A 15,125-nucleotide genomic window follows, 5' to 3' on the forward strand; every position below is an offset into this window, starting at 1 on the left:
TTAAACAGGACACTTTCCTGTTTGATGTTTTCCCCACTCTATGTGAAACTTAAGAAGTGTCTGTTTCCTAACAGCATCCCCGGGCATCCTTGGCTTTGAGGTGTAAGGTGGCATTCTAGCTCCCCTGGCACCAGAGCCTGGAGGTTTTCAGCTCCATAGGGACCCAGGTGAAAAGACCAGGTTCTGGTTAGAGCAGGTGTACCTCGGATATGTTGGGATCTGTGGCAGCCAAAATAATGCCCCCCCAATAATGCCCATGTCCCAATCCCCAGAAACCATGAAAACACTACCTTATGTGACAAAAGGGACTTTGTGGATGTGATTAAGTGATAATCTTGAGATGGAAAGTTATCCTGGATTACCCAAATGGGCTAACTGTGATCACAGGGGTCCTTATAAGAGAAAGACAAGAGGGTCAGACTCAAAAAAGGTGATGTGACAACAGGAACAGAGATCAGAGAGTCAGGGAGAGATTTGAAGATACTACCCAGCCAGCTTTGAAGACAGAGGAAGGTCTGTGAGTCAAGGAATGCAGGCAGATGCTAGAAGCTGGAAAAGCAAGGAAACATTCTCCCTGGAGCCTCCAAAAGGCTCTGCTGACACTTTGACTTTAGTTCAGGGAAGACCACTTTGGACTTCCGATTATTGTAAGATAATAAATTTGTGTTGTTCTACACCACTAAGTGTGTGGTAATTCATTACAGCAGCCATAAGAAACTAATATAGCACCTTTCCCCCATTTCGAGTTGAAAGACTTCTTCGTACCTGTGCACATTTCCCGGGATCCTTGGCAACCATTTGGAAGACACAAGCTGTAAAACCCTGGACTTCTGCATTCAGCCTTGGAACAATGTTCACAGCTGTGGAAACTGGAGTTTAAATCTTAATAGAACTCCACAGGAATTGAAGACGCTTTAAAACAAGCTATCTTTTGGCCACAAATTAGACATCTGGAAGTCTCATTACAGACTCTTCTGTAAACGCCAGTGTGACAAGGAATTAAATTCACCAGCATTCTCTGCTTCAGAGAAGTGTCCTCTGCAAACGCCAGCTGGATTGAACCCTTCAGCATCTGTGATGGACAGAGTGCAACAATGTATTCAATACCTACATGTTTGTTTCCCTTAATTCTTTCAGGTGCCTTTGGGGAATAAGCGGTGGTGGAATGGTTGGAGCACTCAGTTTTTTAGTCCACCTTCATTTCCCTCAACTCTAAGTAACAGCTTTACATGCCAGAATAGGTTACCATAGCAATATTTTCTAAGCAATAGATGGCTGAATTGCACTATTGAAGAAGCTCAAGAGAAAATATGAATAACAACCTGGGAAAGTCCAGAGTGCTACAGAGCCTCGAGGCTGTTAAAACAAGGGGCTCAATGGATTCCCTAGTGATCGATCAGAAAGGTGCGACCCCCAGGTCATATAAAGTGCAGTGTGGGCAGCTATGGATCACCCTCAGAACGCCCACTTCCTCATCTCCAAGTGACCCATCCACGAAGCTCAAATGACAAAAGACAAATTAAACAGGTTGCGGGGAGGAATCTTTGAAATTCATATCAAAAAGGGGTACTTGACAAAGCTCTCCTACAGGGATCCTAGGAAGACGGTGGTCATCCTGACAGAATAATTTTTTGATTTTTCTGAATCCCCACATAAAAACAGAGCAGCCAGAGAGCAAAACAAAAAAACCACAGACAATAGTTACATAAAAACAGAGAGCAAAACAAAAAAAAGCCACAGACAATAATTACAACAAAAAGTAGGTTACAGAGTGTCCCGTTGAATCCCAAAGCACAGGAGGGTGGGACAGAGCAGCAAACAGCCACAGACCTGCTGGTTATTGGCAAAGTTCAGGAGGAAACAGTGGGAAATAATGCAGCAGCTGACGGATCTAAGAACAGGAGAAACCCAAAAAGAACAAGCAGGGGGCCGATTTGAGACCCGCAGCTGAAACTGGAGGGTTTCCCACTCTATTGTGAGTGAGGGCAAGGTTGGAAGGGCTAGAGGAGTCCAATCCCTTTGAACCCTTTTTTGGGTAGCTCTAATGAGATATAATATATATTATTATACCATTCATGTACCATACAATTCACCCGCTGAAAGTTTTTTTCACATATTCAGGGAGTTGTGCAACCATCACCACAATCAATTTTAGAACATTTCCACTGCCTCAAAAAGAAAGCCTGTACCCATTAGCAGCCCCTACCCCCTGCCTCCAGCCACTGGCAGTCACTCATCTACTCTCTGTTTTTATAAATATGCTTATTCTCTATCTTTCACATAAATGGAATCATACAATATGAAGGCTTTTGTGCCTGGCTTCTTTCACTTAGCATGTTTTCAAGATTTATCCATGTTGTCACGTGAACTAGTACTTCATCCCTTTTATGGCCAAATAATAATCCATTGTATGAATATACCACATTTTATTTAAACATTTGTCCATTGACGGGCATTTGGATTGTTTCTGTTTGGGGGTGTTATAAACAATGCTACGATGAACATTTGTGTACAAGTTTTTGTGTGGACACATATTTTCATTTCGCTTGGGAACATACCTAGAAGTGGAATTGTTGGGCCAAATAGTAACTCATGTTTAACTTTTTTGAGGAACTGCCAGGCTGTTTTCCAAAGTGTCTGCACCATTTACATTTTTAACAGTAGTGTATGAAGGTTCTAATTTCTCACATCCTCAGTGATGCTGGTTATTGTCTGACTGTGGCTTGTAGCCATCCTAGTAAGTGTAAAGTGATATCTCATTGTGGTTTTGATTTTCATTTCTCTGATAACTAATGATGTCATGAAGATTTTCCTCCATGTTGTCTTCTAAGAATTTTACAGTTGCAGCCCTTACATTTTGGTCTTTGCTCTATTTTAGCTAATTTCTGTATATGGTGTGAGGTAAGGGTCTAACATAATTTCTTTATTTGTGGATATCCAGTTGTCCCAGCACCATTTTTTGAAGAGGATGTTCTTTCCCCCATTGAATGGTCTTGGCATCAATGTCAAAATCAACTGGCCATGAATATATGGGGTTATTTTTGGGCTCTCTATTCCAGAGGTCTATTGTGTCTGTCTTTATGCCAGCTCCACACTATTTTGATGACTGTGACTTTGTAGTCACTTTTGAATTTGGGAATTATGATTCCTACAACTTTGCTCTTCGGCTATTTTGAGACTCTGTATAAATTTTAGGATCAGGTTTTTTATTCTGGAAGAAGGCCGTTGTGATTTTGATAGGGAGTACATTGAATCTATAGATCACACTGGGGAGTATTTCAGTCTTAGCAATATTGTCTTCCAATACATGAACACAGGATGTCTTTCTGTTTCTTGAAGTCTTTTAAAATTTCTCTCAGCAATATTTTGTAGTTTTAATTTACAAGTCCTGAACCTCTTTGGTTGATTTTATTCCTAAGTATTTTATTCTTTTTAATGATACTGTACATTAAATTGTTTTTAATTGCCTTTTTGAGTTACTCACTGCTTGTGTATGGAAATATTCATTTTCACATGTTGATCTTATAGCCTGCAACTTTGATGAATTTGTTTATTAGCTCTAACAGTTTTTTGTGGAATCTTTAGGGTTTTCTTCATATAACATCATGTCATCTGTGACATGTCTTAGTACCTTCTTTCCAATTTGGATGCCTTTTATTTATTTTCTTGCCTAATTGCTGTGGCTATAAACATGGTGAACAGAAGTGATGAAAGTGGGTATCCTTGTCTTGTTCTTAATCTTAGCTTTCAGACTTTCACTACTGAACATGATATTAGCTACAGGTTTTTCATTTATATCCTTTATTATGTTGAGAAAGTTCCCTTCTATTCTGAGTTTATCTAGTGCTTTATCTTCAAAGGGTGATAGATTCCTCAAATGCTTTTTTGCACACAGGCATAATTTTTAAAGATTTGGAAACAATACCCAAAGATTACCTTATAATTTTCCTCTATTTCATGTTCAAAACATATAAGGAAAAGAAAGAAGGAGATTTTTATTTTCCTTTGTGATTGACTGACATTAGCCCTTCTTAAAGTCATTAATAAAAATAATGGCTAGTATTTGGCTGGGGAAGTTTTTAAAGAAAGACAGTCTGAGGATTTCAGAATTTGTCATGAAGTCAATCATAGCAGGGTAAGGGGTGGGTCTGGTTGTAGCTACTTCCATAGTCCTGTATCATTTCACCCTCAATAAAGAACACTCTGATACTGGGAGTTTCATATCTTGCCAACAGAATATAAATGTTACTCAAAAGAGACAGCAAGGACTGCTCTTTTGACTAGATAAGTTCAACTGTCAGATTGCTCAGGAAACAGAAGAATCTCCACTGGACCGTAGAAGCATAACACTAGAGACTTGACAAAGAAAAACAGAGAAAGAAAATCCTCCATGACAAGATCATCTAGGAAGTGAAAAGCAATCTGAATGGAGAGCTTCGTAACACAAAATGTGAGCTCTTTTAAGGCAGCTTAAGTCCAGTGTATCTATTTCTAAAAGGCTTACAATAAAAATCAATATAGAGCTAGGTTATTAAAATCGTTGCAAAGTAAGAAAAAAGAAGTGTGCAAAAATAATTTCTACAATTAAGAATGAAATACAAACCACAATGATATACCACTTCACATCTACTAGGATGTCTATAGTTTTAAAAAATGGAAAATAACAAGTGTTGGTGAGGCCGTAGAGAAATTGTAACTCTCACACATTGCTGGTGGAATGTAAAATGGTGCAGCTGCTGTGGAAAACAGTGGGGTGGCTCCCCAGTAAGTTAACCATAGAGTTACCATATGACCCAGCAATTCCACTCCTAGGTACATACCCAAAGGAACCAAAAACATGGACTCAGTTACTTGCATGCCTATGTTCATCACAGCATTATTCACAATAGCCAAAAGGTAGAAACAACCTAAGTGCCCATCAGTAGATACATGGTTAAACAAAATGTGGTTTATACACTTCACTCCAATATTATTCAGCCATAAAAAGGAATGAGATGTTGATACATGCTACACATTGTTCCTGCCCAGATGCCAAGCTCCCTTCACACGCCACTTGCATCAGTGGAATTTTCACCCACCTGCTTTCCTTCCTCCAATTTAGTCCCAACGCTAACCCGTCATAAAAACTGCTGGCAAAATATCAATAATGCTCCTAAACACACAAACCCAGGAGGGGGAAATCATGGCAGTACATGCCCTGGTACCTCCCTCAAACTCCCTACATTATGTGCCAACATCCCAGGAGGGGGAAAGTGTAATTGCAATGGAACAGTCAAAGGTTGATAAAGCAGCTACACATGTAGTGAAGTTTGGATTCAGGTTGTCATTTACAACCAAGTAAAAAATAGTGGATTTTTGTTAAAATAAGTAAAATTAGGAGTGATTTTCAATAACTGGCATCAAGCATTACTATGAAATCTCTGCCCACCTGGCCCCAACAATGAATTGGCATCACCAATACCTAGATAAGCTTCCTCATGGCCTCATCTGCTCCAGTAGGCCTAGTAGCTCCTTGCTGCTTGTGGGTAGTGGATGTCACAGCCTGGCTGTCGAAGTTCTTCCAAATCTAATATTTAACCACAATCTAGCATATCCAAACCCTATATCTAGCTCCCTCCCACCCCCCAGCAAATGGTGTCTGCTTTGCCTTCCTAAAAGTCCTATTTCACAAACTAGGGATGTGCAGTCTCAAATTGCTTGAGTGATTCCCTCTGTCAAAAGCACCCTGTGTTGTTCTTTCTTCTTTACAGATCCTACCCATCAAGAAGTCCCAACACTTACAACACCTCCTCCAGGAAGCCCCCCCCTCACTATTTTCACCCTATTGAAGTTTTCCTGTGAATGTGTTTTTTGAATGGTAACTTAACGACCCTTCATTAGCCTTCATCTTGTATTGCTCTCAACCTATTTAACATGCATTTCCTCATCCATCAAATTGTGTCTTCGGTATCCTACCTCATCACAGCTGTTGCAGGTGGAATTCCCTAGGACACAGGGAGATGCTGGGATGGAGATTAGTGTGCAGGAAGTTTATTGGGGTGTGACTCAGGGGAAAACATCATCTTCAGGGGCTAAGAGAGAAGCTGAGCTGGGACACAGTCACCAAAAATTCACAGCTAAGCCCACTGGGGGCTCTGAAGCTGAGATGATCCTTCTGAGTCTCAAGTTGGAAAGAGGGGCTGAGACTTTATACTCTGTGTTGGTCATGGCTGAGCGGTCCTGGGAGGGGCTGCGACCTGGGCCAGGGACTCCCTTCAGCAGAGGCAATTCCAGAATAAGCCGGGGTTGGAGGACTCTCTGTGGCAGCTCACCCAGCTGCCAGGGGACCAAGTCCCTTGATCCTAAAGGGGGAGCTGGTCGTCAACTCTGAGGGCTTAAAAGGAAGTGAGGAAAGAAAGGGGGAGATGGAAAAGAGGGAAGAAGGGGAGGGGTCCATCGTGTTACCCTGGGTCTTGTTTGGAGCAGTATGCGACAGGGTAGTCACTCCCTTATTAGGGCGACGAGCTGCAAGGAGACAAGAAGACGGCCATGCAGAGCAGTGGTGTCCTGACCAAGGGGCTCTGCTGGCCACTGGTTGAGCTGGGATTTGCACCCACGCATGTCAGGCTCCAGGGTCCCCCTTCATTGTCCTCTCAGTTGGCAAACTGAGCCTCTGGTCACATCATCGTTTGGAAAGTATCTGGAGATGTTGAAGGAAAAGTGGGCTCAAAACCAAGAAAGAATTTTGAAAGTCCTCTGCTTTCCCTGTAATCCTTAGAGACTGAAAGAAAACTTTGATAGAAGGAAAATAATTCCGTGCACAATAAAGGTATTTTTTTTAAGGTAAAATTTAATTTTGCCTAAAGTAAAGAGTATCCAGAGACCAGACTTTCTGTAAAGCCCAAAAAGGAATTCAAATTTTGGAGATAAAAGAGTGTGCCTGGAATGTGTTGGAAACTGAAATTATAAACCTCAAAGAAAGCCCACGGCGCAGGCATGATAATGACTCCCTCTTACAACCCACAGAAAATCAAATTCCAGGAAAGAGAAAGATCAAAACGATAGAGGCAGGGAGGAGAAGCGGAGGCAGGGGTGAGCCCAACTGGCATGACGTGGGCGACCTGAAAGTATTATTCCCGCTTCCAACTTCTGAAGCTCATTTAGCGGCCAGTTGTCACATCAGGGAAATAGGAACCACGGAGGCCTTTCCTGCAGCTCAAGAATCTGAATTCATCTCAGAACACCCTCCCTCCCCCCAGGAGGAATGAAAGTCCAAGGCTTCTAGAAATCATAATACCTTCTGCCCCCAAGGATCTTGGGCCAAACTGGGGTTTTCATCCAAGAGTGTGAGGCAGGACAATGAGTGAGGAATTTTTCCTAGAATGCGTCCTTAAATCCATGCCTTTTTCAAAATATTTAATGCTTTTCTCTAACACCTTATAGTTAAAATTCACCAAATGGCTCTCTGTATTCATCCTGTAAATCTATACATTACATTTACCGAGTATCATCTGGTCTTGATCGATTTTTCTAATCTGTACTCCTCTCAGTGAGGTGTTTCCTAATTGACCTCTCCAAATTAAGAGACTCAGAGATCTTAGATTTATTTTGTTTTCTAAGCACTTCTCTCTTTTGCTCCTCTGGAGTTAGAAATTGCAACTCTTGGTCATTCTAAGGCTGATGTTTCAGTTACAGGATCTGGGGCTAAATCAACAGGTCAGATAGGGTTCAGGGTGCAAATTAGCCTGCAGGGGGAATGTGGATAATTCCAGATCTCATTACAGCCGTGCTTTCCAATTTTGCCTTCCTGTGAACTGCTTAAAATGCAGAAAAAGTCCACTGAGACACCCCTTCTCTTCCATGCACCCCCTCGTCTCCCTTATTCTGCTTCTAACCCCTTCTGATGCTGGGAAGCAACATGTGGGAAGATGAGCCAGAGGTAATTAGACTGGCTAATTCCCTGACTGGTGGGAAGAGACTGCTGAGCGTGGAAAACACTGAATTAGGCAGAACCCTCGGTTCAGTGGACCACCCTGGGATGTAACCTATTGATGCAGGGTCCTGGAGGCTCTTGGATAGGCTTTACTATCATCACTGACATTGGAGAACTTTCAGCTGTAGGCCAAGAGTCTTTGCTAGAGGTCTTTGCTTTAGTAAGAATGGAGGGATTTTCAAGGGTTGAGGTTTGAATGCACGGAAAAACAATTACCTTTGGTCATGGAAAAGAAAGTAGCTGGGGAAAAAATGGAACCCATCTGCTAATTAAAAGTCTAAGAGTTGTAGGAGGAACAATTACTCTAAGGCACTATCTCTCCCACATTCCCGCAAACAGATTGACCTCAACACCCACACGTGGAGAAACAAACGCCAATCACGCCTGGATGTTTCCTTGAACATGTTTTCTCTTCCCCCTCACCACCTGATCATTAACGTTACTTTGATGGTGAGTTGCCGATAAGCTCGTTGCTTATCTGGAAAAATTATTTTTGCCCACTTTTATTCTAAAGCAAAGTCACAGGAGTGGGGAGGCTGGGACCAACACCAAACCCAGATCAATTCCTTCCTGTGTGTGAGGTGAGAAAAAGACCACCTTCTTCAACTCCAGATAGAACACAAATCTCTGGGTGGCTGAGGACTAATTATAGTCATTCATAGTGTAGGAGAGGAATATGCTTTAATTGTTCAATGTAAATCATAATTGAGGAAATGTGGCTAAAAATAGTTTTATAAAGGCAGATGACACTATGACATAGGTTAATGTATAGAGGATGCGTTTCTAGATTTATTTCTAACTAGAGATACACTGGGGTACCTGCCTGAGACTAGTCCTTGTGCTTTTTAAAACCTTGATAAAGACAAGCAGTGGGTTTGAGGAGGGCAGGTGGCTATTTTAAAGTCACAGGCAGCTACTGCTTTCTCTGGAGGTGGACACCTGAATTTCACCCTGGCCGGCAGGCAGTTCCTCTGAGCATTTTGGTTATGCCAAGGCAGGGGTGCAGTCCCTTCTGGAATAGAGATTTCGGGAACCACACGGAGGGAAACTGGTCCTCACGGCTCCATAAAAGAGCATGTTCACTGGGTGTGAAATACGGATCACACTTCATTTAGGGGAGAAAAATTCCTCCAAATGTGGATTTAGACCATACTGTCCTTAAAACTTCTTTGTTCTTGTGTGTGTGTGTGTGTGTGTGTGTGTGTGTGTGTGTGTGTGTGAGTGAGTGAGTGCAAGTTCATGCAGAAGCATTCTTGTTCAGGAATTTAACCGTCTGTATTAGGAGCAAAAAGGAGCTGGGATGGTAGCCGGAAGGATGCAGTGACATGTCTTCATTTCACACTTGCTTTGTAAAGCTTCACACCAGGCGTCAATGCAGATTAAATAACTCTGCTTTCAGGGAAGGTACCTCTTTGGGTTTTGGTATGGTCTAGGTGAGGGGAGCGACTAAGGAAAGGCCTTAGGAGGAACACTTGTTTCTGATGGGACTTTCTAAGGGCCAGACACCCCAGAAATGGGCTGGGCTGTGAGGACTGAGGGGTGGAGGCTGGCACTCCAGACGGGGGAGAACTCTTCAGGGACCCACCCTTGGAGGGACCTTATCACCTACAATATGGTGATTTGGAACAGCCATATCCAGCCCCCAGTGCTGTTCTCTGATTCCTGAGGAGCTAAGGCAGGGGCCATGCCAATGTGGAGGAACTTTCTCTGGGAAGCCGTAGGAAGGGAAACAAGTAGGACTAAGACTTCTGTGGTCAAGCAGGACATTTGAGAGGGGACATGCCAGCCAGAGAGACATGTCTGAAATACCGAAGTCAGTGGTTCTCAACTTCAGGGGCTTTGACCCCCAGGAAACATCCGGCAGTTTCTGGAGACATTTTTCGTTGTCACGCCTGGAGAGGTGCTGGTGGCATCTAGTGGGTGGAGGGCAAAGATGCGGCTAAACATCCTACAGCAACACACTCCTCCTCCCACAGCAAAGACTGTCTAGCCCAAAATGTCAACAGTGCCTAGGCTGAGGAACTCTGACCTAGATGGATGTAGTAAATGCACTTGGATGTTCATATGCAAATATACGAAAAGCTCTGTCTCAAAGGTACTAGTAATGTTGGTTTTAAAACAAAAGGTTGGGCTTCCCTGGTGGCGCAGTGATTGAGAGTCCGCCTGCTGATGCAGGGGATGCGGGTTCGTGACCCGGTGCGGGAGGATCCCACATGCCGCGGAGCGGCTGGGCGCGTGAGCCATGGCCGCTGAGCCTGCGCATCCGGAGCCTGTGCTCCGCAACGGGAGAGGCCACAGCAGTGAGAGGCCCGCGTACCGCAAAAAAGATAAATAAATAAAATAAAAAATAAAAGGTTGTCTGGCAAAAAACAAGACAACGAGATGTGTTTATTGAGGGTCTAGTGTGTGTTAGGTTTTGTTATGTGTTCTGGGGTCCTAGAAACCAACAGGACAAACTTCTTGTCCTCATGGAATTTATATTCCAGTTGGGAGGGCAGACCCCTAAGAATCGGGTACCCTTCAGATCATAATTATGCTATCAGCTCTTGTGAATTAACACATTGAATTCTCCCAACAACCCGTAGTGAAATATGTGCTACTATAATAACCTCATTTAAAAAGACACTGAGGCCTTGGACCGTAAGAACCTTGTCCAGGGTCCCACCACTGACAGTGAGTCCCAATCTTTACAGCATTTAAAATTGCTCTTACTGTCAAACAGACTTTAGAGCTTCACTAGCTATATGATTTTTGGTACCATAATTTAATTTCTCTTGCTTCTTCCTTTATGTGTAGAATGGAGATAATAAAAGTATCACAGAAGGTTTTGGTGAAAATTAAGTGTGTCGCGTGATAGAAAGCGCTTGCACAGAGTGAGGGTTAATAAGTCGTACAAGGAAAGTGGAAAGTAGAGAGAGAATAGCTGAAAACCTGCTTTAGACCAGTGGTCCTCAAAGTGTGGACCCAGGATCAGCAGCTACATCTGGGAGCTCATTAGAAATGCAGACTCTTGGTCCCCAGCTCAGGCCTAACTCTGGGGCCGGGCCCCAGCCATCTGGGTTTAATACGCTCTCTGGGTGACTCTGATGCACGTTGAGGTTTGAGAACTAATGCATGAGACCAGTCTGAGGCGGTGGTGTTTGGGCTGTGATACGGGGGTGCTTCTCCACTAGATCCTAACTTCCTCCCCAACTACAAACTTCTATATTTTTTTCAGTTGTTTTTGAAACTCTATATTTCCTCCCTTTTCTTGCTGTTTCTTTACTTTTGCTTGGCTTCATGCTTAACCGAACCCTTCTCCTCACCTTCCACGACCAGATATCTTCCCTGATACCCTTCCACACCCTCAACTGCTCTCTACCTTCAGTTAGCTGGTTCTTAGCTCTCTTCATTCATTCATTCATTCATTCACTCACTCATTCATTCACTCACTCACTCCTTCATTCATTCACTCACTCATTCATTCATTAAAAATCATCTGGGAGAACACAAGGGCAATAATATCAAAGAACAAATGCTTTTTTAATAACAGCAGAAGAAGGTAATCATGGGAGATGCATGGAAACACTAAAGAGAAATAGCTGGATCAGCTGACTAAAGATGATTGAAATGTTCTACCTCTGTTTTCTTTAAAAGCAAAACCTGACAAACCAGAAGGGAATGAACTGCTGTTCAGTCAATGTCGGGCACTTCCTGATTATTCTCTGCCGGTGCCTTGGGTTTATTGTTGTTTTTGTTCTTCTTCTTTTGCCTCCAAGCCTTTGCTCACCCTCTTCCCCCAGCCAGCTCTGCCTCCCTCCTCCTTCACCTCCGTCAGGGAAAGTCCTCCATCTTTTAATGTCCAGGTCCAAGACTGCCTCCCCCTCTGCTCCTTCCCATCGGAGGTGACTCCTCTCCCCCAGCAAGATCAGACACCTTTGTTTCTACTTCTAATCAGCGGTTGGCACATTTTGCTGCATTCCGGTCATGCAACAGATGGATGAAAGGTCTTCGGGCCAGGACAACATCTCAGCTGCATCTGTACCACCTCAACGTCTTGCCCTCAACAGTCGGGGCTGGGCTTCACTGCAAACGATCACACATGGCCTGGGGATGAGAAGGCCGATCACCGTCTCCTGCTGCACCACACACAACGACTCCAGAGGAATCAAGGAGTTGAATTCCTAAATCTATCCATAAACTTGAGAAATAGAAATAAAGGGCAGCAAAGCAACTTACAATTGCAAAGTAAATTGCAGACATTGGTGGAGATAAGATCAATGAGTCCTATTATATAAAGCAAATAAATTATTCAACAAAATGTAATAAAATTATAAATGTGAACACAGGAATGACAGAAAAAAATATGTGACAACAACACAGATGAAAATCTGCTCTATAATTACACTGAAATTGATCAATAGTCATAAGGTCGGTACCCAGATTCCTGTATAAAGTAGTTAAAAGGAGATGAACAGTTTCTACACAAGAATATATAGACAATAAATCACCATGTGGAAAAATCAGGACTTTTTTTAGCCATTGAAGTAATGCAAATTAAAACAATTAAAATAGATCATTATACACCAATTAAACTTTTTTTCTAATAAAAAAATTTTTGTCAAGGCTGTCAGTCTCTCTCTTGTTTCTCCAGAGCCAGGGCCAACACAACAGTGAATCCAATAAATCTCTCCAAGGTAAAGTTTGAAAATATGTAAAAAGAACAATCACACAGTTCCTACAATTCAACTCAGTTATTAGATTTGGGAGAAAATGTATCAAGGAAATAATCTCAAAGGGGCGAAAGAATTTTGCTAATTGTAATTTAAAAATCAGCAAACCGAAAAGGCCTAGCAAGTACTGTGCAGGGCCTGGAAGTTTACCTGGCTTGCAAGCTAACAAGCTACCCTGTAACTGTTTCCTAGATGCTGTCAGAAGACAGGAGACCCCCAGGTCAGAGAAAGAGGACTGTATTCCTCTGGGGAAAAGCTGTAGCCAGAGCTCCAGGTTCATGTGTGCTGGCTCCCTGCATTTCCCAAGTCCCACGGGGGTTATGGAAAGGGCCTGGGCTGGATCCTGCACAGGCAGGGGTCTCTGTTACAGGAGAGGAACACTGAGCTTGGGGGGCTCACCACGGCTATAGTAATGGAAGCAAGCTTGCCTTTTGCCCAGGGGGAGAGGCTACTTCATCTTTTAAGGTGGCTTGCTGCACACACAACTCTGAGAGATGGCCTAGATAATGAGGAGTCAGGGCCTTGTAACCTTGGCCTGCCCTACATGAACGTGCAGGGGGGCTCAGGGCTCCCAGATCACCTCTCCCAATAGTGACTCATTCACTCATTCAACATATCCATTCAAATTTATTGTCACCTTCTATATGCCTTGCACTGAAATACAGTTGACCCTTGAACCGTGCAGGTCCACTTATACACGGATTCTTTTTTCTATAAATACCTACTACAGTACCGCGTGATCCGCAGTTGGTTGAATCAGCGGATGCGGAATCACAGATAGGAGGGGCTGACCGTAAAATTATAGGTAGATTCTCCACAGCGCGGCACCCTTAATCCTCGGCATCGCTCGAGGGTCAACTGTAGAGGTTAAGGATACAGCGGTGAATAAACTTCCTGCCTGAGAAGAGCTTATATTGTAGGGGAGGCAGGTATCCAAAAGGAATTAAATAACATGATGGCGCTCTGTGAACTGTTGTGAAGACAAATAAAGTGGAGGAGTGGGATAGAGCCGTCTTTAGACAGAGCGATGGACTATAGATACGATGGTCAGGGAAGGCCTGAGATGGTGACACTGCACCAGACACCAGAAGGAAGTGAATAAGCCACACGCCTACCTGAGGGAAGAGCATCCCAGGCACACCCCAAAGCCCAGAGAATGGGATGTGCTTGTCACCTTCAAGGAACGGAAGGCCGAGCAGCTGGGGTGTGGTGAGCAGGGGAGAGTGGTCTGAGATGAGAGTAGAAAAGCCCAAAATGACTTGTAATGGAGACAATATAATTTTCTAAAATGACAAACAGACTTTTTACATGAAACGATTTATACAGAAGAAGTCAATGAAACCCATCAGACTGAAGCCCCAGTCCAGTGAATGGAGGGCCATTTGGTGTCATGGACAAATGGGGTATGGGGGTCGGAAGAGCTAAGCCCCCGCGTCAGTCACCAGACGACAAACCTCTCGCTGTTTCTCCATCTGCAAATAGGAAAAATGCCTAAAAAGCTTGCGGGTAAGATCAAGTGAAATAAAATGTGTGAATGTATTTTGTAGTTACAAATATTGGAGAGAGTAAAACTGTAATAACTCGATCTGCATCAAACGTCACAAGAGAATGGAATCTAAGCTTTGAACTAGAAGTTAAAAATAGTGGCAGTTGGGCTTCCCTGGTGGCGCAGTGGTTGAGAGTCTGCCTACCGATGCAGGGGACACGGGTTCGCGCCCCGGTCCGGGAGGATCCCACATGCCGCGGAGCGGCTGGGCCCGTGAGCCATGGCCGCTGAGCCTGCGCGTCCGGAGCCTGTGCTCTGCAACGGGAGAGGCCACAACAGTGAGAGGCCCGCGTACAGCAAAAAAAAATAGTGGCAATTGTCATCATTTATTGAACACTTAGTCAACTATTAAACCATACTTTTACAATAATCTCCTGACAGGTGTTAATTATCCTTATTTCTAAAATAAGAAAACTGAGTCTCCAAAAGCTTAAGTTGCTCAACGTCTCTCACCTAATACCTGGAACAATATAAAAAAATATAACTATGAAGAGAGTATATAGCAACACGAAAAATGTTAAGAGAAATCTGGAAAACAAAAAATTGACTTTAGGCATGAAAAGTGTATGTGGATAGAAGCAAAAACGGGAAAATAAAAGCATGTCCTGCATCCGACTGGGGCAAGATGAATGCTTTTACATTTTTGATATTCTTTGCTCTCGTTTGCCCAATAAAATAGGGAGAAAATTCTTGTGAAACTATTTCAGTTGCTAGTCACCATTTCCTTCTAAAGGATGGTCTTTGTCATGTCAATTTTCGTCCCAAATCCAGCTTTTTCCATGATCAAGTGCAAACCCTGCTGCTTGGCATTTGCACTCTGCATGTCCATCTCCTGGTGGCTTTGCCCCAGCTACCCACACTCTGGCCAGGTCCCACCCTCCATTCATCTCATCCA

The sequence above is a fragment of the Monodon monoceros genome, unplaced genomic scaffold, assembly GCF_005190385.1.
Source record: "Monodon monoceros isolate NGI ecotype Baffin Bay Population unplaced genomic scaffold, NGI_Narwhal_1 Super_Scaffold_16, whole genome shotgun sequence".
Lineage (NCBI taxonomy): Eukaryota > Metazoa > Chordata > Mammalia > Artiodactyla > Monodontidae > Monodon > Monodon monoceros.